Source organism: Mustela nigripes, chromosome 1, assembly GCF_022355385.1.
Source record: "Mustela nigripes isolate SB6536 chromosome 1, MUSNIG.SB6536, whole genome shotgun sequence".
Taxonomy (NCBI): Eukaryota; Metazoa; Chordata; class Mammalia; order Carnivora; family Mustelidae; genus Mustela; species Mustela nigripes.
The window spans coordinates 87,657,464-87,682,317 of record NC_081557.1 but is presented as its reverse complement, the minus strand read 5'-3'; the positions used below and the strand labels follow the sequence as shown (position 1 = coordinate 87,682,317).

At 41.5% G+C, this 24,854-nt stretch overlaps 1 long non-coding RNA gene and 1 pseudogene across 2 annotated transcripts in view; both read right to left on the bottom strand.

The window, feature by feature from the left end:
- LOC132026781 (uncharacterized) overlaps nt 1–24,854 on the bottom strand; it is a 193,335-nt gene that overhangs the window by 133,341 nt on the left and 35,140 nt on the right. The window lies entirely within an intron of this gene.
- Nucleotides 4,095–10,939, bottom strand: LOC132000207 (small ribosomal subunit protein uS10-like; annotated as a pseudogene).

Sequence of the window (24,854 nt, the reverse complement as noted above, 5' to 3'; positions counted from 1 at the left end):
CAGTAGAGACCGGAGGAGGGGAGCCTTTCAAATGGGAGTGCTAAAATGTTTGGAACCCAGCGGCTAAGAAAGACACTGCCAGATGTCACACTAAACGCAGGCACGCTTTCCTGGGCCCTGGATGTGAAGGCCACGAACAATGAAAGGGGAAGCCTGTAAGGAAAATTCCATGGCTCCCGGGGCCTGCGCTGCCCCCAGGGAAAGCTCTGCCGCATGCAGGGAGGAGAAGAAACGATAGCCCAGCAGTCACCCTGCCTGCCACATAGGAAAGGACAGAGATGGGCCGGCTTCCTGAAAGGGATCAGGACAGTGCGTTTCAGAACAAAGCCTGGGCCATCCACCTGCAGGACAAAGTTTGCCCTTAATAAGATGTACATTGGAGGGGGCACAGAGAGGAGTGTTGTTCCTGCGTTCCATTAAAAAGGGATTATGGGCTGACTGACCAGGTAGGCAGTGTGATCGGTGAGCAGAAACTGGTCCTTTGGAAGCAGGAGTGTGGTTAAACAAAAGCCTTAAGAGACACAATCGGCGACTGTTCCCTGCAGCAGGGTGGTAAAGCAGGATGTCTGTGTTTGTGCGTGTGTGCAAGGGCGTGTGCAATATTTTCTGCTGTTGCTAAGATGGTTTCCCCCCTCACTGGCCTCTCGCCCAATCAAAAGGTAGCTGCTCCTCATTGGCTGCCTGGCTTTATCGAATGACCATGACGAGCTGGGGTTGAGCCCACCTCATTGGTTTACTCCTATGGCCCATTGTCAGGGGAGAGCAAATCAGACACCTAATCAATATTTTGTGAAGTGGCACTAGACTCCTGGCTAAATTTGCATTAAATTCCTGCCTGCCTGTGCCTTTGCACTCAGATACTATCATATTAACTTCGGAGGTAGAGAGAGAGGCAAGCAATCAAACACTGTCATCCTTCAGCCATTTTGGATGTATTCCCGAGTCTTGGCAAAAATCTTAGAATGCCAAACGTGTAACAGAGGAATTAGTTATAAACAAGATGTAAATCTCCTGAGCAGAAACATAATGCAACTAGGCTAGATTAGTGGTTTCCCTTCTAGATGCAAATTGAATTTTCTTTCCTCCCTCCCTCCCTTCCTCCTGCCCTCCTTCCCTTTCTATGTCATTCAACAAATATTTATTGAATACCTACTGTCAGTCAGGTTCTGCCGTGGCCCCAGATGCATCACTGTGTCAGGCAAGAAATGTTTTCTTTCAGGGCCACTCCATAGCAAAGCAGGGCATGAGAGGGCCAGGGGTCCTCACATTCTGCAAACCAAAGAAAGCTGGGCTCCAGTCATCATTCATGGAATGAGGTGGGATCAAAATCCCACAGCTGGAGATCTCCTGGCAGGAGATAAAGACACTGAATCAAAAGTTGGTGGAATGACCAGCATTCCCCCAGAATTCTACCAAGTCGCTGATAAAATGTGGATGCATAGTGATCTTGAGGAAGGTTAGATTTTGGGGTGTTAATAAAATTCCTCTCTTTCACAGACACGCTGGGAGCAACCAGTGAAGAAATTTCACGAGCCTTCTACCACCACTTAAGAGCTCACCCATGTCTGTGCCCCTCTCCTCTGTGCTCCTTCTTGCTACAAGGAACAACAACAACAAAAACAACAACAACAAATTGTGTTTCCACCAAAACCATCCCTTTTATTTAACCCCATCCCCACTCACCAACTCAAAGCTCTCCTATAACTGTCACCTTGTTCTCCTACATAATTGAATTTCCAAATCTCCCCTCCCTTCTGGTCATTTCATCAACACGAAAATATGCCGCAATATCCTCTTCTTAAAAAACAAAGGTAATGAAGACCAAAACCTCTTTATGGATCCAGGCCAGTGTTCATCTAAAACACGCTGGTACCTCTGTTATGAGTGTTAAAAGTATTGAGATACTTCTGGACCTGGTGGGAATCACTCACCACCCTGAGTTTTCCAAGTATCCCTGCTCCCACTTTTTTCAACCCAAACCCTTCCCTGGGACCTTCAGGACCTTCCATTATCCAGCAACTGAAGGTCAGAGTCTGGATCAGCAGGGCCCTCCAAGACCCTGCTCCGGACCTATAGCCAGCATCCGATTTGATTTAACAGTCCCCAGGCCATATGCAAGGTCCCTGCTTACACCCTACACTTGAAAGTCATCCCCCTTTCCTCCCCTTTATAGCAAAATCCTTGTAACAGAGGTCTTTTCTCATTCTCCCTGTTTCTTTTTCTCTTTTCCTTTAACACATTCCAATCAGGTCACCATTCCAAAGTTTCCAGTACCAGTCTTTGTCAGGGTCATCAATAAAGCTTTACTTTGCCAAACCCAAAGATCAATTCTCAGTGCTCATCTTATTTGGCTTATTAGCCACATTTGTCACAGTTGACTGCTTCCTCTTCTTGAAATCTCTTTATTTTTTTATCTTTCTTGTCTCTGAGACCCCACTCTCTCTTCCAGTTCTCCTCCTTCCTATAGCCTGCTTTCTGTCCTCCTTTGCTGGTTCCTTCTCGTCTTCTTGAACTCTGAACATGGCAGTGCTCTAGGGCTCACACTTGGGACCTCATCTTCTTTGCAGTCTACATTCATTCTTTGGTGAGCTCATCTGGTCCCTTGATACTGAATACCTTCTATATGTCAATGATCGCCAAATTTCTATCTCCTGATCCATTTCCCCTGAAATGCAGATTCAAATAATCCAATTGTTAACTCTGCGTGTTCACCTGGGTATCTGATAGAAGTCTCAAATTTAAGTCATATAAAACTGTACCCTTGATCTTCCCCTCAAGAGTTTTCCCACTTGCTCCCAGTCTTCTTCATCTCAATAAAAGGTGACATCTTTCTTCTTATTGCTCAGTCCCAAATCCTTGGACTCGGGCTTGACTCTTCTCTTTTTCTCACACCACGCTATAATCTACCAACAAATTTGGTCATGCTACTTTCAAATTAGATCCAGAATCCAATCATTTCTCACCACCTCCCACCATAGCTACTCAAGACCAAACCACTATAATATCACCTTTTTACTATTGCAATGACTATCCAAGGGCCTGCCCGCCTTCACCCTTGCCCCCTTAAACAGCTGTCCTCCACATATGGCAGAATCAATCTCTTTGAATACAGTCAGTTCACGATACTCCTCTGCTCTGAGTTTTCAGAAGGCTCTATCTCCTCCAGAATAAAACTCAAAGTCTATATGCTATTCCTAGGCCCCGAAAGCACCATGAACTATGATGTATGCTTTGCTCTCAAGGAGTCCATTGTTTATTAGCTTAAATTCCAACTTTACTTCACTCTGTGACCCTCCTGCAAATACACAGTTAATCACAAGAAATACTGGGGTGAGAATATGAATAATGGATTATACAAATCTAAGAACAAAGAAAAACAATTTGTGTGCAGCTGAAATCCTATTAGTCAGTTATGAACTGAAGCACACTGCTTAAGGGCAACATAGTCCCTTTGAATGTATTGAGATGATTTCATTTTGGCTCCACTGACATCATAAGCCGAATCAAATCATATCTAATTTCCAACGTTCATGGCAAACACTCCAAATACCTTGAATAAATGAATGCTTAGGAAATGAACTTATTTTTTAGCTGAGATGATGGTGATGAGAGCCGAACTGTGTGATGTGATCTGAACATATACTCTGTGAGGTCTGGTATTTCGTTTATATAAATTTTCTTTTTTTTTTAAGATTATATTTATTTAATTGACAGATGGAGATCACAAGTAGGCAGAGAGGCAGGCAGAGAGAGAGAGAGGGAAGCAGGCTCCCCACCAAGCAGAAAGCCTGATGCTGGACTCGATCCCAGGACCCTGGGATCATGACCTGAGCTGAAGGCAGAGGCTTAACCCACTGAGCCACCCAGGCACCTCCATAACTTTTCTTTTTATCCCAACTTTATTATCTCCATTTTAAAGGTGGAATTAAATGTCTTTATCAAAGTATAAGCAGCAGAGTTCCAGACTTGAACAGTGGTCTGAGTGGCTTTAATGCCTGTGCTTTCACCACAGGTGTCTTGTGATGAGCCACTCTCCTATCTCTGTGACTTTTTTTCCCTTGACAACTGATAATCAATTTACAGGAAAAGTAGATTCAATCGTCTGCCATGGTGATTTCAACCTCAAATTGTATCTCCACGCTGACGGGTCATCTGCTTACCAATCTCATAAGGACAGTACAAATCAATGGTCCCTTGTAGAACCTCATCTGAAAAGGATCCCAAGTCTGAGAACCTTTTCTTGTAGTGACTCTCATAGTCTTGGTGGGCCTCCGAACCGGTCCCTTCACAATGAGATTCTTCTCCTTTGTGCCTCTGAGCAGGTCAGCACGTATCTTCTCCAGAGATTTTACGTTGTGGCTGGCTAAGGTAATTCGAATTCGGAAAATTGCCACCCCTGGTTCCCTGGGTGTCTTCCTCATGTCTTTAAAAACTTGCTCCTTGGCCAGAGGGAAGAGTGGTGAGTCAGGAGCTGGAGTGAGGCACCCAGAGTTCTGTTATAGTTGCAAACAACTCAAAGTCGTGTCTCTTCCTCTGTGACTTTTTTTTTTAATTATTTTTATTAATATATAATGTATTCTTTGCCCCAGGGATATAGGTCTGTGAATCCTCTGTGACTCTTTAAACATGATTTTTAAAAATTTATTTATTTATTTGAGAGAGAGAAAGGGAGAGAGAGATGGGGAAGGAGCAGAGGGAGAGGGCAAGAGAGAATCCCAAGCAGACTCCCTTCTGAAAGTGGAGTCCCATGTGGGGCTCCACCTCATGACCCTAAGATCAAGACCTGAGGTGAAATCAAGAGCCAGACACTTAACCCACTGAGCCATCCAGACACCCCAACACTTTTAACATCAATGCTCCTGTCATTATTACTACCTCCACAAACTTCCAAGATCACTGAAAAGTGAGAGCCAGATCCTCTGTTCTTAGTTTGTGGATGGGCATGCTAAGCTCCACAGAGGCTCAAGGTAAAGTAATGAGACAGAAAGCACAATCTCCTGCTTTCTTCTCTCCTGACCTTCTCATGTGTCTCACACTAGCTCTCCCATAGATCTCTTAGCTAAGTGCATTGGACCCATTGACACTTTAAGTTCCAAAGCAGATCTTCTAGAGTCTATAATCTCACATCTTTTATAGTTTATTAATCACCTTTCTCATAAAAATGCTTAAAAAAGCCAATTCCCCATCTCCTGGAAGGTAGAAATGTAACACTATTTTCTGAAGATGCTCTCAAGCCCGTGGGAAGCTGAGTCCAATTTATCAGTCTTCCAATGTCAAATTTCAATTGGGTATTTCCTTGTCATATGAAACACACCTCAACAAATTCAAAATTTCTCCTCATGAACTTGTATATTCTAAAATAATCAAATTAAGAACCACATTCACTTGAAAATGAAATCCCTTAGATTTTGCTATATTTTTGAGAATCAAATTTCTATTAACTACTCATGACTTACCCTATTCGCACAAAAAAATACTCCCTTTTGTCAGTAGTCTCTGTGTTGAATGATCCTTCTGTGGTCAAGGGGAAGAGCCAAAGAGGAGAATCCTATTAGGAAACAACAGTAGAACGATGGTGGGTAGACTCTGCCTTCTAAAAGACTGATCTTCCAAGCCAAGTTGAAGCCCCATCTGGCTCAGTGACCAAGATAAAAGTAGAGTTATTAGAAGAAGCATAGCTTCATTTCAGTTCTCCAAAGCAGAAAACAGTAATTCATACAAAGTTCTGTGATACAGTCAACTCCATGGAATGAATAAATGAATGAAAGATCATTCAGTCATTCAACAGGTATGCCTGCTGTTTTCAAGGTGCTGTTGTCAGTGCTACAAAGGGAAATTCTTTGTGAAATGCTCCATTATAAGTACAAGTTGTATATAAATAGCCATTTTTATTGAGCTTTGCTCCTAGGCACTTCAGTCCTTATAAAGCCATACAACCTGCTAAAGGAAAACCCTCCTGCGAAAATATTAGAATGGTAACAATCCTTCCAGTACAGACCTCAGAAAGGATTTTAACACATATGAGTACACAATCAAGACAACAAAAATAGGTCAACCTCTTTTAAATGAACTGCTAAGATTATAGGCTACTTAGAAGAAATAATTTGAGATAAAGACATGTCTAGTGGTTGCTCCAGCCTATGGTCCAGGACCCCAAATAAATGCATTTTTTAAAAGTAGATTCATTCTGGGGCACCTGGGTGGCTCAGTGGGTTAATCCTCTGCTTTCAGCTCAGGTCATGATCTCAGGGTCCTGGGATCGAGCCCCACATCAGGATCTCTGCTCGGCAGGGAGCCTGCTTCCTCCTCTATCTCTGTCTGCCTCTCTGCCTACTTCTGATCTCTCCTTGTCAAATACATTAAGAAAAAAAAAGTAGATTTGTTGTGATTTGGTTTACTAAAAGTAATTCTGGAGCTGATGTTTCAGAAGTCAATTTTCTTAGGAGAGTATACCCTAGAAATACAGTTGATGTTATCATGTTCCTACAGTTAATGTGCTTTTCCTCTAAGTATTTTCTGCACATGACCCACGATCAAGGAATCCCTGAGGGTAACATTGGAGGTGATTTTGGGGGAGCCTTCTTATCTTCCAGAATTTTATTAGTGCTTATGATGGAAAGAACTCTTACAGAAAGTCTGAAGTCTGAATCAGTGGCCTCACCAATGGAAACACTTGTATGGAACAGCAAAAGGTTACCATGACAGCAAAAACCAAGGTCATGTGTATGTGGGGGAGCTACCAATCACACGAGCCAGAACTAGCCCAACCTGATCTTCCTGGTACCTCAATGAAGACTGTAGGACTCTGCAGAGAACAGATTGAACACAACTGACCTAGCCTACTTCATTTCTCAGAGCGAAACTAAGCCCAAGAAAGACAAAATGCCTCTTCCAAAATCACATAACCAATTATTGCTGAGCTAGAACTAGTTTTCTGATTCCCAAGATAGCACCTTTCCTCATACCAGACTCCTCTTAATTTCAGAGCCTACTGCAGTCTCCCTACAGCAAAAATTTCCTCTCTATTTCAGGCAACCAGAGCAGGCCAGGTTGGGTCTGAGCCACCCAAGACCATTTGTCAGTGCCAGTCTCCCACCAGGCAATGCCAACCCCAGCATCTGGTCCTGGTCCCTAGGACTTATGTTCTCATAATTAAAGAGCTGGCATATATAAACAAACCATAACCAGAACACCGCATGGTCAGTGAATAGAGGTCAAACGTGGATGAGAGCTGACTCCCAAGGTGAGAAGGAGCCTGTTCCTAATTTCCAGTCTTGTTTGTCTCTGGTGACAGGTACATAAATATTGCAATTGTTACAAAGAGCCCTTTATAACTCTTTAAACCCCAAATATCCCTCAACTCCACAGCAAGTTAAACAAAACTTACACTATCCCACTTTGACTAGGCGGGACTCTACGTGAGCCAGGGGGTTGGAGTTATTTTCAGGTTTGAGTTAGGGCTTGCTTATTCAGGGAGACATGCTGGGGGCAGCATGGGGAGAGGAACTCTTATGGCTCTTGAAGGAACACCAGGACAATTTTGGCTCAGACTGCATATAACTCTATAGGATGTAACCACTCCCTTCCTGGGATAGGTACCACTCCCAAGAGGCCCCACCCAGACAAGATCTGAAAGGTCTGCAGCAGTAGCCAGAGTATAATCGGAGACTTGTACTCTTTGCCCTATTGCTACAGTGTGCTTGTGGTCATTTTGTTGTACTAATAAAACGTATTTCCCTCTTTGTGAAACAGTCTAGAGACAGATGACTCAAATTGGAGTCTAGTGCATCTGCCCCACTTGGGAGTTTTGTTAAACAGGTGTGTTCCCAAACCAACTCCAGATCCACTGAATCAGCACCTGTAGTTTAGTAAGACCTCCAGGTGATCGGCATGCACCTTAAATTTGGGAAGGACTGGTCAAGAGATGAAGACCATGACTCTCCCCGTTTGCCATTAGCTCCATGTACAAGGTTTCAGTTAGCAAACCTCCTTGTGTATCCTGTGCTTTTAAATGGAGAAATAAAGTACCCCCAGTGAAATCCAAAACTTCCTTAAAATATGCTTTCTTTTGCTCCAACAAGTTTTTCAACCCCAATTTCCATCTAATGGCCATTAGGGCAGGATTTGCTTCAGATCAACAGTAAGGATCTGAAGGAGGAATATGCATTGTGGACTGTGATAGCCAGCAGTAAATATATTTGGTATTAAGTCCTTCTCCTTCACTTCTAGACATCCAGCTGGCTACCAAGTCCTTTTGATTTTACCTCCTAAAGGATTTTATTTATTTGTTTGTTTATCTATCTCAAGCATAATTAACATACAGCATAATATTAATTTCAGATATATGCACCCCTATGATTATTGAAGCACTCTTTACAATAGTCAACACACTGAAGCAACCAAGTGTCCATCAATAGATGAATGGGTAAGGAAAATGTGATATATATATACACAGTGAAGTATTACTCAGCCATTAAAATAAATGAAATCTTGCCTTTTGCAACCATATGGGTGCTCCTAAATTATTTTTCCATCCTCCTTTCTATCCCCACTGCTCTGTTTTAGCTCAGGTCCTTATCATATATAACATGGACATTAAAATAACCTCTCAACTGCACACCTGGACTCCCCACATAGTATTTTGGTCAACCACCACATCCTCCAAGCTGGCATCAGAAAGAACATTCTTGAAGGCAAATCTGATCATATTGTCTTCTTGTTTCAAGTCCTCTAATGATGTCTGACAATTTCAATACTTTCAAGCTTTTCATGCAAAGTTTATGGTGATAGTGCTTTTATTTACTAACCTAACCTTATTTCTCCCACTTTCCTACTTTTATACCAATTCATGTGTTCCGTTCCTCTCGTTTCTCCCAAGCTGCCTCTTTGCTATGCATACTTTTTCTTTTGCTGCCAAATAAACCTCTTCTTGTTTTTTAAAATATTGTATAGACAGCCCCAAATCTGTCATGGTTCAGTTTAAGACAGTTTGACTTTATGACAGTGTGAGAGGTATCTACATTCAGTAGAAACCATCCATGGAATTTTGAATTTGGATCTTTTCCCTGACTAGGACTATGTGGTACTTTCCTCTCTTGTGGTACTGGGTTTCTGAAGCAGCCAGCCCCAGATCCCAGTCAGCTTCACGAACACCGGGTCAACAACCCAAACACTGACAACTGTTCTGTACCCACACAACCACTTTCAGTATAATATTCAGTAAGTTATGGGAGATTTTCAATACTTCATTATAAAATAGGCTTTACATTAAATGGTGTTGCCAGCTGTAGGCTAATATAAGTGTTCTGAGCATATTTAAGGTAGGCTAGGCTAAGCTACTATGTTTGGTGGGTTAGGTATATTAAGTGTAGTTTCAACTTATAATAGATTTACTGGGATGTAACCCCATCAAAAACCAAGGAAGGGGAGGCTGGGTGGCACAGTCAGTTAAGTGTCAGACTCTTGGTTTCTGCTCGGGTTGTGATTTCAGGATCATGAGATGAGGCCCCAACTTGGGCTCCCCACTCAACAAGGAGTCTTCTTAAAAGACTTTCTCTCCCTCTCCCTTTGACCCTCATGACCTCTGTTCTCTCCTTGGTTCTCAAATAAATACATCTTTTTTGTTGTTGTTGTTGTTGTTGTTGAAAAAAGTGGAGGAAGATCTGGAGTTTTGTTTTAACACCTATCAGCTCTTCTTGACCATGACTCTCAACCACTGAGTAGAGTTGGTCATCCCTGGATCCCAACAACATCTTGTGTTTGCTCAATTAGCAGCACTTTCCCTGAAATATGCTTGTCAACTTGTCTCTGTCCTAGCACCAGTTTATGGCATCTTGAGGTCCGGAACAATGTCGCATTCTTCTTTTGCATCTTGAGTATCCAAGTACCATCACCAACATGTAGTAAGCATTCAGTGAATGTTTGAAAAATGAAACAATTAAAGGAATATAGTCACTGTGTGAAGTAGGTACCACGTTATCCCAGGGAACTGTGAAAAATACACAGCACATAGATTTAGTGGAAATATTCGCAATGGATTAATCTTTGAGATCCCCCAATGATGGATATTAAGGAATGGAATTGATGTTAATAGTGAAAATTACTTATGTTAGTTAGCTCTGCCACTACCCTAAAGGGAAATGATCTACTTCATGTCATTTATTAAATACCTAATCACCTGTGACATCTAATAATCAGAAGAATTATAGCCTAAGGCACAACCAAACCTTGCCTTCTGGCGACTGTCAGTCTAAGACAGTTAATATGGACACCAGCCACTCTCCTAGATGGTCAAAGAACTCTTTCCCTTGGGGCATGACGGTGTTGTCAGAAGGAAAGAAAGTCAAGAGGTAAGGCTAATTAAACACTTCTAGAAATTGGGTCTTAGTCTCTGCTACCCCATTTCCCCACAGCAGGGCTCTCATGACGCAGTGCTTCAAGCTCAGCTCAACTGGTCTCCAAGATCAATTTGGGACTCAAGCAGGGAAGATTTCAAGAGCTCCAACTCAGTATTCTTCATCAGAGGTCCAGTTACATTTGCATCCCGTCTTCCACCTTGCCTTCCTAGCCCCTGCTCCCAAGGCCCAGAACCCACCTTACACTCTGGATTCTGCTGATGAAGACAGTAACAATAATGCTGTTTCACACATTAATCCAACCTTACTATGCACCAGGCGCCATTCGGGGTGCTTTAGGTGTATGAAGCAAATTTAATTTTCACAACAAACCAATTTATTAAGTACTGAATTATCTACATTTTACAGATGAGGGAAACACAGACAAGTTTCCATCTAGTGTTTGCTTGTTGGTTTCTCCTGATCATGTTCTGTCTAATTACTGCAGATTCCATGATGTTAACTACTTTGGGCTGCCTTACTTTTTGGATATTATGCTCTGAACTTTGCAGCTGGATCTGCATACACTCCGTCCCCTGACACATGTCCCCTGACACCTTCCAGTCTGGCCATCCTATTACAGATTAATTTGCTCATTCCAGCCCTGTCCTGAAGAGGACAGCAAAAGAGAGATATAAGGTCATTTATTTCCCACTCTATTTAATAGGGATACTTAATTAATGTTCATAAAATTAAACTCAGAGTATGTAATATGAATAAAACACCAAGTGATAACAGGCACCCATACCACATACTGTCTGAATTAGAGGAAGAGGAAAGATGAGGTGCCATTTTTAAGAATGTACAACCTTGCAGACTTTCTCCTAGGCATCTAGGCATCTATCTGGATCCCTGAAACTCTTTTATTGTAATGAAACATAGGATGTCTATTAGCAAACTCAAGGATCTACACACCATAAGAAACAAACCATTGGTGCTCCATTACCTAGGAAAGAGAACTGTGGGAGCACCTGGTACAGATTCAGGATTTTGTTCCTCACAAGCCTTTTCAATGAAGTGCACATTCACTGACTCTCATATTTGCATAGTTCAGATAATAACAGCTCTCTGTTTCACGTTCAGAGCTGAGGTCAATGTCACTAGAAGCTGTTGAGCAACAATCCCCCTTTCAGGCAGTCCTTTGATCAGGTAGAAGAGAAGACTTAGAGAAGAAGGAATAGAAGCAATTCACTGCCCTAGGTTTGGAGCTCTAAAGCAGACCACATTTCCAGACACACATATGGGGTAGGTTTCAGTATCCTCTGGAGAACTTTGCGAAACACAGATTAGATTTCATTCTCTTGGTCCAGATCTCTAAACCAGAACCAGCCAGCCAGATAGAAATATATGCAATATACATATAAATAAATAAATGCATATATATATATATATATATATATATATATATATATATAATTTTAAAGGGAGATTCAGATACATATTATTGATTAGGAAATACTGCTAAAATTTCCATCTTGGAAGAACAAGAACACTAATAGCATATGTATTTTCTCCTCCAATAATACCAAGAAATGTAAATGAGTTACCGCTAAATTAAGCCCAAAAATTAGGACTACAGGGAGTGTCCTTAAATATAAAAAGAATTTGGTCACATTGAAATGGGTTCTGAAAAATCCCCTGAATGCTGACAGTTCCCCAAAGGAATTCATTTGAAAAATTAGCGTATAGTAAGCCTTCATGGAAGAGAAACACATATTAAAAATTCTTAAATAAAAGAGATAAATTCAGAGTATGGTAAGAGTTTTAGAAAAGATTCATAGCAAGGTTTTGGATTGTAGTTCACTCACCAGTATATTTAAATTGTAAGTTAATTTACAAATATTTGATAAGGATAATTTGAGAATGGATGTAGTCATCTATTTACTCTCTAAAAATAAACTGATGCCTGAAATGTAAGTGTCAAAATCCACAAAAGCGAATTTTACAAAGTCACAACACTGAACAGATTAATCTTCTCTTTGCCCATCAGCCTCGGCCCCCCTGTTGATGACAGCAGTTGCTTAAGCCAGAAACATCATCTAGGACAAAGCTTCAATCATATGATGGATTGTGTGGGTCTTACACAAGCAGGACCTGCACAAGACTGCAGGAGCTTTGGGTCTTTTTTAACCAAGACAGGTCATTAAAAGAAATGAAAAGATGTCTTCTGGAGGTTTAATTAAGGAAGTTAATTCTAGGCCCCATCATAGGCCCATTAACCTTTCTCTGTTTCTAAAATACCTTATGTAATGTCAAAAAGAAGCAAAGATGGGAAAAGGAGCTGTGTAATTAAACCTACTTAACCTTAAAATGGAAATGTGTCAAGGGATAGAAGCAATTGGTATGAAGCTCCTAACCTGTATTTACGACCCCAAAACCCAGAACCCATATGCCTTCTCTTGCTGTGCTTGACTCACATTCTCTTTGCTATGGGCTAGACAACTTGGCTGGTGAATTTACTTACTGTGTCTGACCCAAACCATAAGTCAGTTGTCAAAATGCCAGAAGGGCAGTACTATTCTGGTACAAATAACAAATAGCTTGCTGGTTTCTATACAGATTTCTTGCCACACAAACATTCTTCTAAGGTTCTTCAAGGAGATGGTTTTTCCTGACCTAGGAATGCCTTTCTTCGCCATCCCATGAGAACGTGGCCAGGCTGGGGCTGAATCTGGTTCAAGATCCCAGAGAACATGATGCATGTATTTTTTTTCTATGATAGTACATTGTTATGCACGTAAATTCTTCCAGAATGCCAACGTATGACTTCATATAAAAGGGCAGAGGCATAGCAAGAATTTGGCTGCCTTCTCAACCCCAGCAGAACATTGCATGAGGAGTGTTACTGGTGGGTTTTTGCCCAATCAGAAAACCACTGCAGGGCCAGGGAAAGGGGATTATGATGGTTTCTTTCTTTCTCTCTTTCTTTCTTTCATGTTTCAAGTTTTTAGTTAAATTCTAGTTGGTTAACATATAGTGTAATATTATCAGTTTCTGTTGCACTTAATCACCTAGCTTGTTCTGAGTTCTGTTCCTGGGGCTGTATCAGTAGGGATGGGAGCATTCAGAACCAGCCCCAAACCAATCTGAAATGTTGCAAGTTCCAAAACTTAACAGAAGCAGTCAGGTCTCTATTAAATACCAACAGATTATGCACATTACAGATTATTCATGAGGACTTTGTTTTCTCAGGGGCCTCTCAGGGTATATGAGGGTTGACACACAATACAGGACACCTGTATTTTTATTTGCAAAATCTGGCAACCCTACCTGATATCCAACTGGTAATCATCACCCAACACCCTTAAAACAGGACAGTTTAGACAGAACTTGGAACCAGCCCTATTGACTCATTTTACATATGAGGAAACCCAGACTCCCCCAGAGATTTTTGGCAGGTGGTGGGTGGTCTGCTTGTTCTTAAGATTCCTGGCCAGTCAGAGGCATTGTTTGGACCAGAATTCAGCCTATTTTATACCCATTTTATTCCTACCACCCAAGCTGTTTCTCTAATAACAATGCAATATTTTTATTGTTATTGTGTTGTTTAACTAGGCTTTCCAAAAATCTGACATTTCTTGAACATTACCCTCTTTTAGGTTCTATGCTAAATTCTATAGACAAAAAAGGAGTACCATTCTCTCCCCTAAACCTGATAGCTTTTAGAATTTAAATTCGTTACATGTTAAGGGAAATAAAAACTTGTATTTTTTGAATATGGGCAAAGAGCCGCATAATAATTTTTTCAAGCCCAAATAGAAAGATGCTCTTGCAGAGATACTATTTTTTAAGTATTTGGACCACTGTAACCCTCCATCAGTTAATCATCAGTGCTGGTATTCTAGGCAAAGGTCATAAATACAGTCGAATCTCAGCCAAACATTAGATCACTCTGTTCTGCAAAATCCGCTGGGAGAGATTATTTAAGTCCATTTGGAACCCGCTTCATACCTTCAGTCACTATCCTTCCAGGACCTTCTTTATATACTTTTTTGCTAGGAGATATGGTATGAAAATGCATTATATCTAGAAGTCTCTCATTCACATAGGAAATGGAAGAAATAGCCTTGGCTATGTTCAAGATAGATCTGTCCCTCTCTGGCTATCCCACACTACTGTGACTATTATCTGTGCGAGTGCCCTTCTTATTTGTGATGATTTCCTCAGGTCTTTCTCTCAGAAATAACTAATTTTGCACCTCGTTTTAAAATACAGTCTTGGGGGCGCCTGGGTGGCTCAGTGGGTTAAGCCGCTGCCTTCGGCTCAGGTCATGATCTCAGAGTCCTGGGATCGAGTCCCGCATCGGGCTCTCTGCTCAGCGGGGAGCCTGCTTCCCCCTCTCTCTCTGCCTGCCTCTCCATCTACTTGTGATTTCTCTCTGTCAAATAAATAAATAAAATCTTAAAAAAAAAAAAAAATAAAATAAAATAAAATAAAATACAGTCTTGGACTTTGAAAAAACATAGGCATCCCATACTAAAATAAATGAGTTTAATCTAGGACTTACACAATAGTAATATTAATCTGGGGGTGCTTGGGTGGCTCAGTGAGTTAAGTGTCTCCTTTAGCTTGGGTCACGATCCTGGGGTCCTGGGATCAAGTCCCACATTGGACTCCCTGCTCAGCAGGGAGCTTTCTTCTCCTTTTCCCTCTCCTTCAGCTGTTTGTGCTCTCTCTCTCATAAAAGTAAATAAAATCTTTTAGAAAAATAGTAGTATTAATCCAGTTGGAAATCCAGCTTTTATTCACATCTTTAAAGAGTTCCTATTCTTAAATGATTAGTGTTATTGACCAAATTGTGCCCTCCCCAAATTTGTATGTTGAAGCCCTAACCCCGGATGTGACTGTATTTGGAGATAGGGCCTTTAAAAAGGTATGGGCAGGGTCACCCAAGGGCTCAGTTGGTTAAGCGTTTGACTCTTGATTTCAGCTCTGGTCATGATCTCAGGGTTTGGGATTAAGCCCTGTGTCAGGTTCCGTATTGGGCAAGGAGTCCGCTTAGGATTCTCTCTCTGCCTCTGCCCCTCGCCCAACAAACGTGCACGTACACTCTCTCTCAAAAAATAATAAATAAATTAACTAAATAAATAAATAAGTAAATAAAACTAAAAAGGTACAGGTAAATGGAGTCATAACATAAATGAAGCCCTAATTCACTATGACCCGTTTCCATAGAGGAAGCGGAAGAGACACCAGGGGTGCTCAGGGGTGAAGAAAAGGCCATGTGAGGATGCAGCAAGGGAGTGGCTCTCTGCAAACCAAAGAGAAAGGCTCAGAGGAAACCATCCCTGCCAGCACCTTGATCTTGGACTTCTAGCTTCAAGCACTGTGAGGAGATTAGTTTGTGTTGTGAAAGCCACCAGTGTGCAGTATTTGTTATGGCCGCCTGAGCCAATGAAAACCATCAGAATGAAGCTCGTGAGCATTAACCAAATAATTGCTGGAGTGTAAGAGAAGTGAAAGCAAGAATTCTACCTCATTCATAAAATTCACACCTCATATATCGCCTTGCACACAACTCGTCCCAAATAAACAGCTGATAAAATAAAAGAATGAACGCGTGGATGGATTTAGACCCGTGCCCCAGCAAAGCAGCACCAGCCATGCGACGTAACCACAGTGTGAGAGAGGAAAAGCAGAGGCTTCAGAGCCAGACAGACTGCTTTCACTCTTCTCTACCTGCCAACTTGGGAAGTTCCATAACCTTATTAACCTTAGTTCCTTGTTTGTCAGTTGACAGGAGTAATGTTTGTATCATGTAGTTGTGGAGATGGAGGTGATATGCCTGGTGTATATCACAGGTGCTATAAGGTTGGTATTAATGATGGTTGACCTTCCATGTGTTCACTCTTTTATTCATTCAACAACTTTTTATTGAGCAAGCCCCTTCTAGGCACCCAGCATTGTTCCTGGCACTGAGAATAAAATGGGTAATGACACAGTATCTTAGCTCACATGTGCGTTGCATTCTAGAGAGCAGAGTCAAAGACAATGGGAAATAATCAAATGATTTCAGAGAGTGGTAAATGCCACGAAGAAAATAAAGCAGAATAATGTGGTGATGACTGTCTATGGCAAGCTCTCTGGGAAGGAGACATCTGAGGCTAAGTTCTGAGTGATGAGAAATCAGCCTGGAAAGTGTCTGAGGGAAGAGCATTCCAGAGTGAATAGCTGCTACAAAAGGCCTACAGAGGGATGGCTTTAGCATCTTCAGGGAACAGAAGAAGACCAGTGTGGCTGTAGTATAGTGAGAAATGTGGAGAGAGGTACCAGATAAGTCAGAGAAATTAGCTGCAGCCAAATTATATAAGGACTTATAGGCCAGGGTGAGGTGTTTGAATTTTTTTCTAAAAGTAATGGAAAACAGATTTTCAAGCAGGGTAAGAAAGTGAATTGATTTATGGTAAAAACATTATTCTGCTGCTGTCCCAGTGACGGGTGGTTGAGTGCGTGGAGGGGGTTCCTCGGGGGTCATGTCCAGTGGTCTGGGCAAGAGGGCACTGGCTTGGACTATGGTGGTGATGGAGCCAGATAATGGATGAATGGAAGATATTATTTAAGTCCATTTAGGACCTGCTTCATACCTTCAGTCACTATCCTTCCAGAACCTTCGTTATATACTTTTTTCTAGGAGATATGGTATGAAAATCTATTATGTCTAGAAGTCTCTCATTCACTAAGCAATACGGGAATGGAAGAAATAGCCTTGGCTATGTTCAAGATAAATCTGTCCCTCTCTGGCTATCCCGCGCTACTGTGACTATTATCTGTGCAAGTGCCCTTCTTATTTGTGATATGATTTCCTCAGGTCTTTCTCTCAGAAATAACTGATTTTGCACCTCATTGTAAGGTATATTCTTAGACTTTGAAATAGCACAGGCATCCCATACTAATGAAGGAAGATGGGCTAGAAATCTCCAATGGGCTGGATGTGGACAGAATGAGGGGCTCAAGGATGACCCCTAGGATTCAACTTCAAGAGCCAAATGAGATGGTGCTATTTATTGCGATCAGTTGGGGGTAGGAAGAGGCAGGAGAGTCAATGGAGATGACACTGACCCTGACTTTGTCTCCATTTATCAATACAGTTGATGCAGCTTCCATGGCCAAGCCAGTAGCAGCCTGTCTCTTAAGAAAAATCACTGGAGCTTAGTTGCCAATACTGCAGATTCATTATCAATTCATTGATCACTGCTAAGCTTCACACTTTAAGTAGTTGTGTGAAAAATGATCTGGGAGAAGCTCAGGTTTGTTATTATACTCCTCTTCCAGGCCTTGGTTTTCTTCCCTGTGGAATGAAGCTTTTTGAGTGTGTGTTTACTTTTTGGTATTTCCCAACTGAACCACATTACCTCTCCTCACTCTGCAGAAACAAAACCGGAGCAGGGGGATCCCCTAGGAGCCACAAGGATGGAAGAGCAGATAATGGTCAACACTTGGACTCTGTGCTCCTCGTACAGACTTCAGAGTTCTTGTGCCGCCTGGCTCCTTCCTCACTGCTTCTCCCTTCTCTCTCAGGCATCAGGGTTCACTGCATCATCTCCTTCACAAAGGGTTCACATGGCTGCCAGTGGCTGGCTTTAATTAGAGTGTGGTACTGAGCATCATTACAATATCGGTGGTGTTAAATTTCAACGTGCTCAGATACCATGAGCTGAAGTCACAGCTCATGACAGCCACAGGGAAGTGAGTGTTGAACTTAACTGTGAGATGATTAAAACAGGCAGGAGCAGAGATTGTTCATATTGGCCTCTCCTGCACTCCGACCCAACCACCCCCTTTTGGGGTCATGTCTTCCTTCCTTTGTCTTATTCATTCTCTCTACAGTAAAGGTTACTCTGAAGTGGGCATCTAACAAGGATGACAATGCTACGAGCAAGAAAAGAAAGCAGCTAGAAGTACAAAATGTTTGTCCTGAGAAGCCTGCCTCTTATGATTTCAAAATCATTCTGAAATAAAACCAGAGTAAATTACCCAGGTTACAAGTATGCCTTCCTAGTTCAAAGACTTCATTAGTCTTTATATTGTGTCCACATGAGGGCAAGTAGAGTTTTCTTTCCATTATACTAAAGAGAGAGAAGAGAGACACAAGTAGTAGCTAACTGAAAATCCCTGACAAATAGTTTTGGAATTTACTTAGTGAAAATGCATCAGCCATAGGCAGTCACCAGGCACATTCTTTGTCACTTTTTCATAAAGCCATTGGTCCCCCTGCCCATTAACCACCCCTGTCACCTAAGCTTCAGTAAAGTGCAAAGAGCTTTGATTGGCAAACAGAACACTTGCCTCTATGTGGCTTGTATAAATCACTTAGCCTTGTTAGAAATCAAGGCAGGATTCTAGGAGAGGCCATTGTGAGTTATTGATACAAAAAGGCAAGTAGATGACTTAACATCAGGCCCCAAATAGGGAAATTTGGAAAACTGCCGGGATACACACGGATGATCCCAGTTTCAAATTGAAATCCTTTTAGACAAAAGTAAGCTCTAAGAAGAAAATCCACCAGGTGTGGTGACAGAGAAATAAGTAAGGGGAGGGGGTGACCAGGAGAGGTTAAATATAAAACGATGTGTGGAAAACGAGGAGGAACCAGGCTAAGAGCCAGAAAGGGAAAGAAAACAACAGGTGCAAAGCTCCTGGTGTAGGAAAGAGCTTGGTGTGTTCTACAAAGTGTCAGAAAGCCAGGGAAGGCTGAACAATGGTGACAATGGAGATGGGAGCCCGGAATGAGATTGGGGAGTTTAGGCCATGGGCAGGAGCCATATCCTGCATGGTAATTAAGGCAGAGAAAAGAGTTTAAATGTCTTCTAAGTAGAATTGGAGATCATTAACAGGAAAAGACACAAGTTGGTTTTGCTTTGTTTTGTTTTGTTTTGCTATTTACAGATCTCTCTAGATACTATCTAGGGTTGCCAGGGATGGGTAGAATACCATTCGGCTTGTCAGGGATGGGTGGAAGAGCAGAGTGGGAGCAAGGTGATCTACTAGGGAGCCACTGCAGGTACATGGCCAGGAGACAATGAGGACTGGGGCTAAGATGATGGCAAGAGGAGAAGAGGAGGAAAAAACAGCCTGAAGTGTCTTGCACAACTGTGATGTATAATTAAGAGGACTTGCTTGTAGACTAGATGTGGGTAATGATGGAAGGACAGAAATTAAGGGTTACTGCTAAGTTCCTGGTCTGAGCCCAGGGTGGCCGGTGAGGCCCTTTTTCTTTAGAGGTAGGACTGGGAGGGATGGAGGGTGGGTGCAGCAAAAACGAGTTTGAGAGCAGGAGGAAAATCAAGAGTTCCATTTTGGATGTCTTAACACAGCAATTCCTGTGAGGTACCTAATTACAGTATCAACTGTAGTTAGTTATATAGTAAAATATATGAATCCCCAGCTCAGATGAGAAAGTAGGGATGAAGATACAGATCTAGGAGTATCAATATGATGGTGATATGGAAAGTCATCGGAATGGATGAGCTCACCTCAGGAGAGAGTAGTCACAGAGACAAGAAGATGACCCAGAGCTCAAAGAGGGGAAGAGACTCTAACCTTCATGATAGGAAGGCTGTCTCTCAGAAATGAGAGATAACTGGAGAGAATATGTTTCCCACTCCAGTGTCCAGTACCTCCCTAGAAAACCACAATTAATCCTGAAGATTAAGAGAGAGAATGCAACGAAGAGCAGTTAGTGAACTACAACTTATTATTACATACGCACTATAATTATTAGCTTATGGCCTGGTCCTGGATTTATTTCTGTCTTTACTGTCTTCTTACTATAAAGTAAATTCCTAAGGTCAAAGATGCCATTTGTCCACTGATGGTTCTAGAATAAGCCAATGTTGGCTGACAGACTGACAGTTACTCTTACAATATTCAGGAGTAACTGGCCAAAGCCTGTTTCATGTTGGCTTCTGATAAACCTTCCTTCCATCATGGCTACTTCCTGTAATTTCACATTTGCAGGGCAGACATCAGAACACTTTAATCCTGATGAAAGTATGTGGCAGAAGCTCCTTTTCTCAAATCGATATGAAGAGAAGAGATCCTCATCTGTTCAGTAGGAGTTTTTTTTCCCCCTTAGCTTTGCCAAGAAAATTCAAAATCACACACAGGAATAAAAGAACTCACTTAAACTAAAAGGAAACAAGTATTTCACAAGAAGTCTTTAAGAGCTCTGGACTTCAGCATTCTTCGGTATGGGGAACATCGATATGGCAGGCTATCACTGAGAGCAGAGCAAATATTCCTGGAGAATTTTGTGAGGACCAGTTAAAAAAAAAAATTTTTTTTCTTATTTTTTCCTCAGTCCAGTTATTCTCATCTATTTTTCAAAGAAGATTTTTTTTTTCTGTCTCTTTCTCTAAGATGGATTTATTTGAGAGAGAGAGAGAAAGAGAGCACAAGAGGAAGGGGCAGAGAGAGAGAGAGAATCTCAACCACACTCCACGCTAAGCCCTGAGCCTGACTAGGGACTCAATCTCAAGACCCTGAGATCACCACCTAAGTGGAAACCAAGCATTGGAGGCTTAACTGACTGAGCCACCCAGACACCCCTGCTTCTGTCTTTTTAAGGCCAAATACAACCTCAAGAAACAAAAAGTGAGATACTCTCACTTTTATTAGGAATTCACCCTCTTCTCTCACAGAACTTCTAAACTTCTTCTCCAGGTACATGATTTTCAGGGAATCTGAGGTAAGAAAAGATCAAGCTTTTACTGCCAAAGAGGAAGAGGTCTAGAGGTAAAGCCATCTCACCAGCGAACAATAGAACGTACTCCTAAAACATGTTTTGGGAAAATGCACGCCGCCCTCCCCTCCTTAATGACAAACTCCATGACAAGAGATAACATCTGAAAGGTCTAGACTGTGAACTGTAAGTGATAACAAACTTAACATACATGGAAGTTGTCTCGATTTTGTAATCAAAGAGAATCCTGATTTGTTCACTGTGGACCTTGGACAAATTATTTCTTTGTGCCTATTTTTTTTCATCCTAGAGATGGATAGATACCACTTACCTGGCATGTTTGTTGTGAGGTTTAGATATAAAGCACAAAGAGCTGGTATAAAGCACAGTGGAAGAAGAGAAGGGATGGTGACAGAAAAACAAAACACAAGTTCCTGCATCCTACACTGTGGTGGCTAGAAGGACTTATAGAAAATAGGGAGATATACTATCAACAACACAGAATGCTTTTGAGCACTTACTGTATGTTAGAACTGAGATAGTACTTTCATGAAAATTAAGACATTTTCAGAGTGACTCAGTAGGAGGGGATGGAGCTGGGACTCACACCGAGGCATGTAAAACCCAGAGTTCCTGGAATTCCCCACTACAGTGTACTGCCTGCCTTCTAGGTATAGGGAAGACAAATATATGAAAATCGTGATACTTGAGCTCTAGTTTTCATTTCCCACAAATTAAGCCATTTGGCCCTGGGAAAGTCACCCAATTTCTGTGACCCTCAGTCTTCCCAACTATAAAATGGGGGTGCTGGATATTACTGGATTACCAAGGTCATGTCTCTTTTACAATCCTGTGGTCCTGTGATTTTTTTTTTTGCAGTTTTATTTAGATATGATTCACCTATAACACTGCATTAGTTTAAGGTGTACAACTAGTGATTCAATATGTAGATAATGTGAAATGATCACCACAACAAATTTAGTTAACACCCATTGCCATAAATAATTTCCATTTTGTGTGTGTGTGATGAGAACATTCAAGATCTATTATCTAAGCAACTTCCAAATATATAATACATCATTATAACTATAGTCCCCATGCTAGGACTTATTTAACTTATAGCTGGAAGTTTGTACCTTTTAATTGTGCTCAGATGCTTTTTACTTATTTTAATCAACTGAGGTCATTCAGCTTTTCAAAACTGGAGAATTACTTGGCTGCCAGAGTATTCACCATGAAAATCTGTAAGATAAATCAGGTCTCAAGCCCGCTAAAAACAAAACAAAACAAAACAAAACCCAACTGGTTCTATCCTGAAACTGGAGAAATGAAAGGAAGTGGTAAATATCACATAACAACAGAATATTCTACAGTGCTTCTTTATCTCCTAGTCTTGATAGAGTTTCCTGCCACAGTCAGACATGAAATGTCTTCTACAATGAACAGCAAGGAAAAGGGTCGGATCTGAAGAGTGAGTGTAGATCCAGAAAGCAGCCAAAGCCACGATCACAGCCCCGTCATGACCATACCCTTCAATCACACCTGTGCGAAAGCTGGGCCAATCTTCCCCTAGAAAACACAGCAGTCCTGGGGCAAAACTGGGGTTGGGAGCCAAATGTCTAACATGTTGATCCTTTCCTTTGACTTTTCTGCTGAACAGCATCAAGCAGGCATCAAAGCTCAGATTTTCTTGACCCAACATGATTTGGCCTCCGACTTTCGGGGACAGAAAGATGGTGCCCTCCAATCCTCGCTCCAGCTCAATGATTAAGTCCCGTCAGGGATGGCTGACAGAAAAAAACCCTGTAGTGGCTCCAATCTAAATTGTTGAAGCATCAGAATTATATGGTGCTTTTATTATCTTGTGGAATGCATGTCCCTGGGGTACTCCTTTGAGTTCAACTAAAATGACAGTTTAATTCTCAGTAAATGAGTGCTAATTAAAATGCTGGGGGAAAGACTGTCATAATTGAATAATGAGGATAAAGCAATGTACATTTGTTTAAAGGTTCCTGGAAGCTGAATTTAGGGATCAAAAAAATGGTCTCTAGGAGCTCACAGGCAAAACCAACTCCCTGAAAAATGTTCATCGCTCTGTGTGTGTATTCGCTAAACTAAGTTTTTATCTTGCGTAGGAATTGTTTGAAAGCGGCTGTGAGCATATAAGTCCTCCTTCCACATCTGTCTCTTGCAATGCTCCTCGCCAAAGATTTTGTGACACGGAGATTAGAGTGGAACCGGTGGGGATGGAAATCTGTGTCGTTTCACTCGTACATAGGTAGCTGTGATCACCTCTCTCTCTCTCTCTCTTTTTTTTTAATATGCTTTGAGTTTATTTTTATGTATTTATTTACTTTTTTAGATTTTGTTTATTTATTTGACAGACAGAGATCACAAGTAGCCAGAGAGGCAGGCAGAGAGAGAGGAGGGGAAGCAGGCTCCCTGCTGAGCAGCGAGCCCGATGCAGGGCTTGATCCCAGGACCCTGGGATCATGACCTGAGCTGAAGGCAGAGGCTTTAACCCACTGAGCCACCCAGGCGCCCCATGTGATCACCTCTCTTGACTCAGATCTCTGGAATGCAATACTCTTTGACACATGAACCCTTTTATAAAACTGCAGAATTAAGATAATGCCAAGAGGAGAAGCGTTTGGAAGGAAGGAGTATGGTTTCGTGGAAAGAGCATTAGATTCTAACCTTAGCCTTGCCGATAATTCTGAGAGTTTGTTGCAAATAATGTTATCTGGACCATGATCATTTAGTTGAACCTGTTTGGAGCATAAAATGAAATAATATACGATGAGTGACTTTAAAAGAAAAAAATTATAGGAATGAAATAAAACTTTAGCCTTTGGTTGACTCTGGCATAAATAATGTGAGCCTCTTATTTATTTTCCCAATTCAGATGACCCTAGTATATGGATACATTTTAACAGGTTAGACCCACTGGGCCAAGCTCATTACAGTAGCATGTGACCAGGGAAATCTGAATTATCCTAAAATACAAAATTTATCCTTCATCCCACACAATGTCCAATTTATATGCCCACCCCGACCCCCAGCTGCTGAGATAATTGGATTGACTTTCATGCTTCTGGGTTTCTCCATTTCCTTTAGCCCTTCTATTACTCTAGTAATAGTTCATTTCAAAGGCTTTGGGATTGTATTGAGTCCAACCTATTCAGTGAGTTTCTGTCCTGTCCTTAAAGATCTATGGGAAAAATAAATTCTATAACCTCCTTCTATGCCTAACAACTTTTACAGTGAGTAAATTCTGTACAATCTGAATTCCTTGATTGTGAAAAAATGTCCCCAGGGCCACCCATTGGGAGGCCTCCCATGCACTTACTAATCCAGCACAGCTTAGAGGTCTTGACAGCTCCAGCAGTGCTGCTTAGACACCCCCCTTATGAATATGCAAAGACAATCTTTCACTTACAAAAGAAACTGATATAGCCATTATGGCCTGTGGTTAATCAAACCTCCATTCACTTCCCTCTGCTTTGAGAACCGTCATCAAGAAAACGTGTTGCTAAGCAAACTTAGCAGTAAGGACCTGGTTCCCGTAAAAACGATTGCCTAGAGGCCAGCTTGTTTAGAAGTAAGGATCCTGGTGTTTTTTTTTTTTTTTTTTCAGCCTCTAATTTGATTTCCTATAAAATCTAAGCTCATCATTCAGTTAAAGGAAGATTTGGAAGTTGCTCACACATTCCTCATTTTAACAAGTTAGAGTTTACACACACACAAATACACATGCACACACACACTCACTGACACCA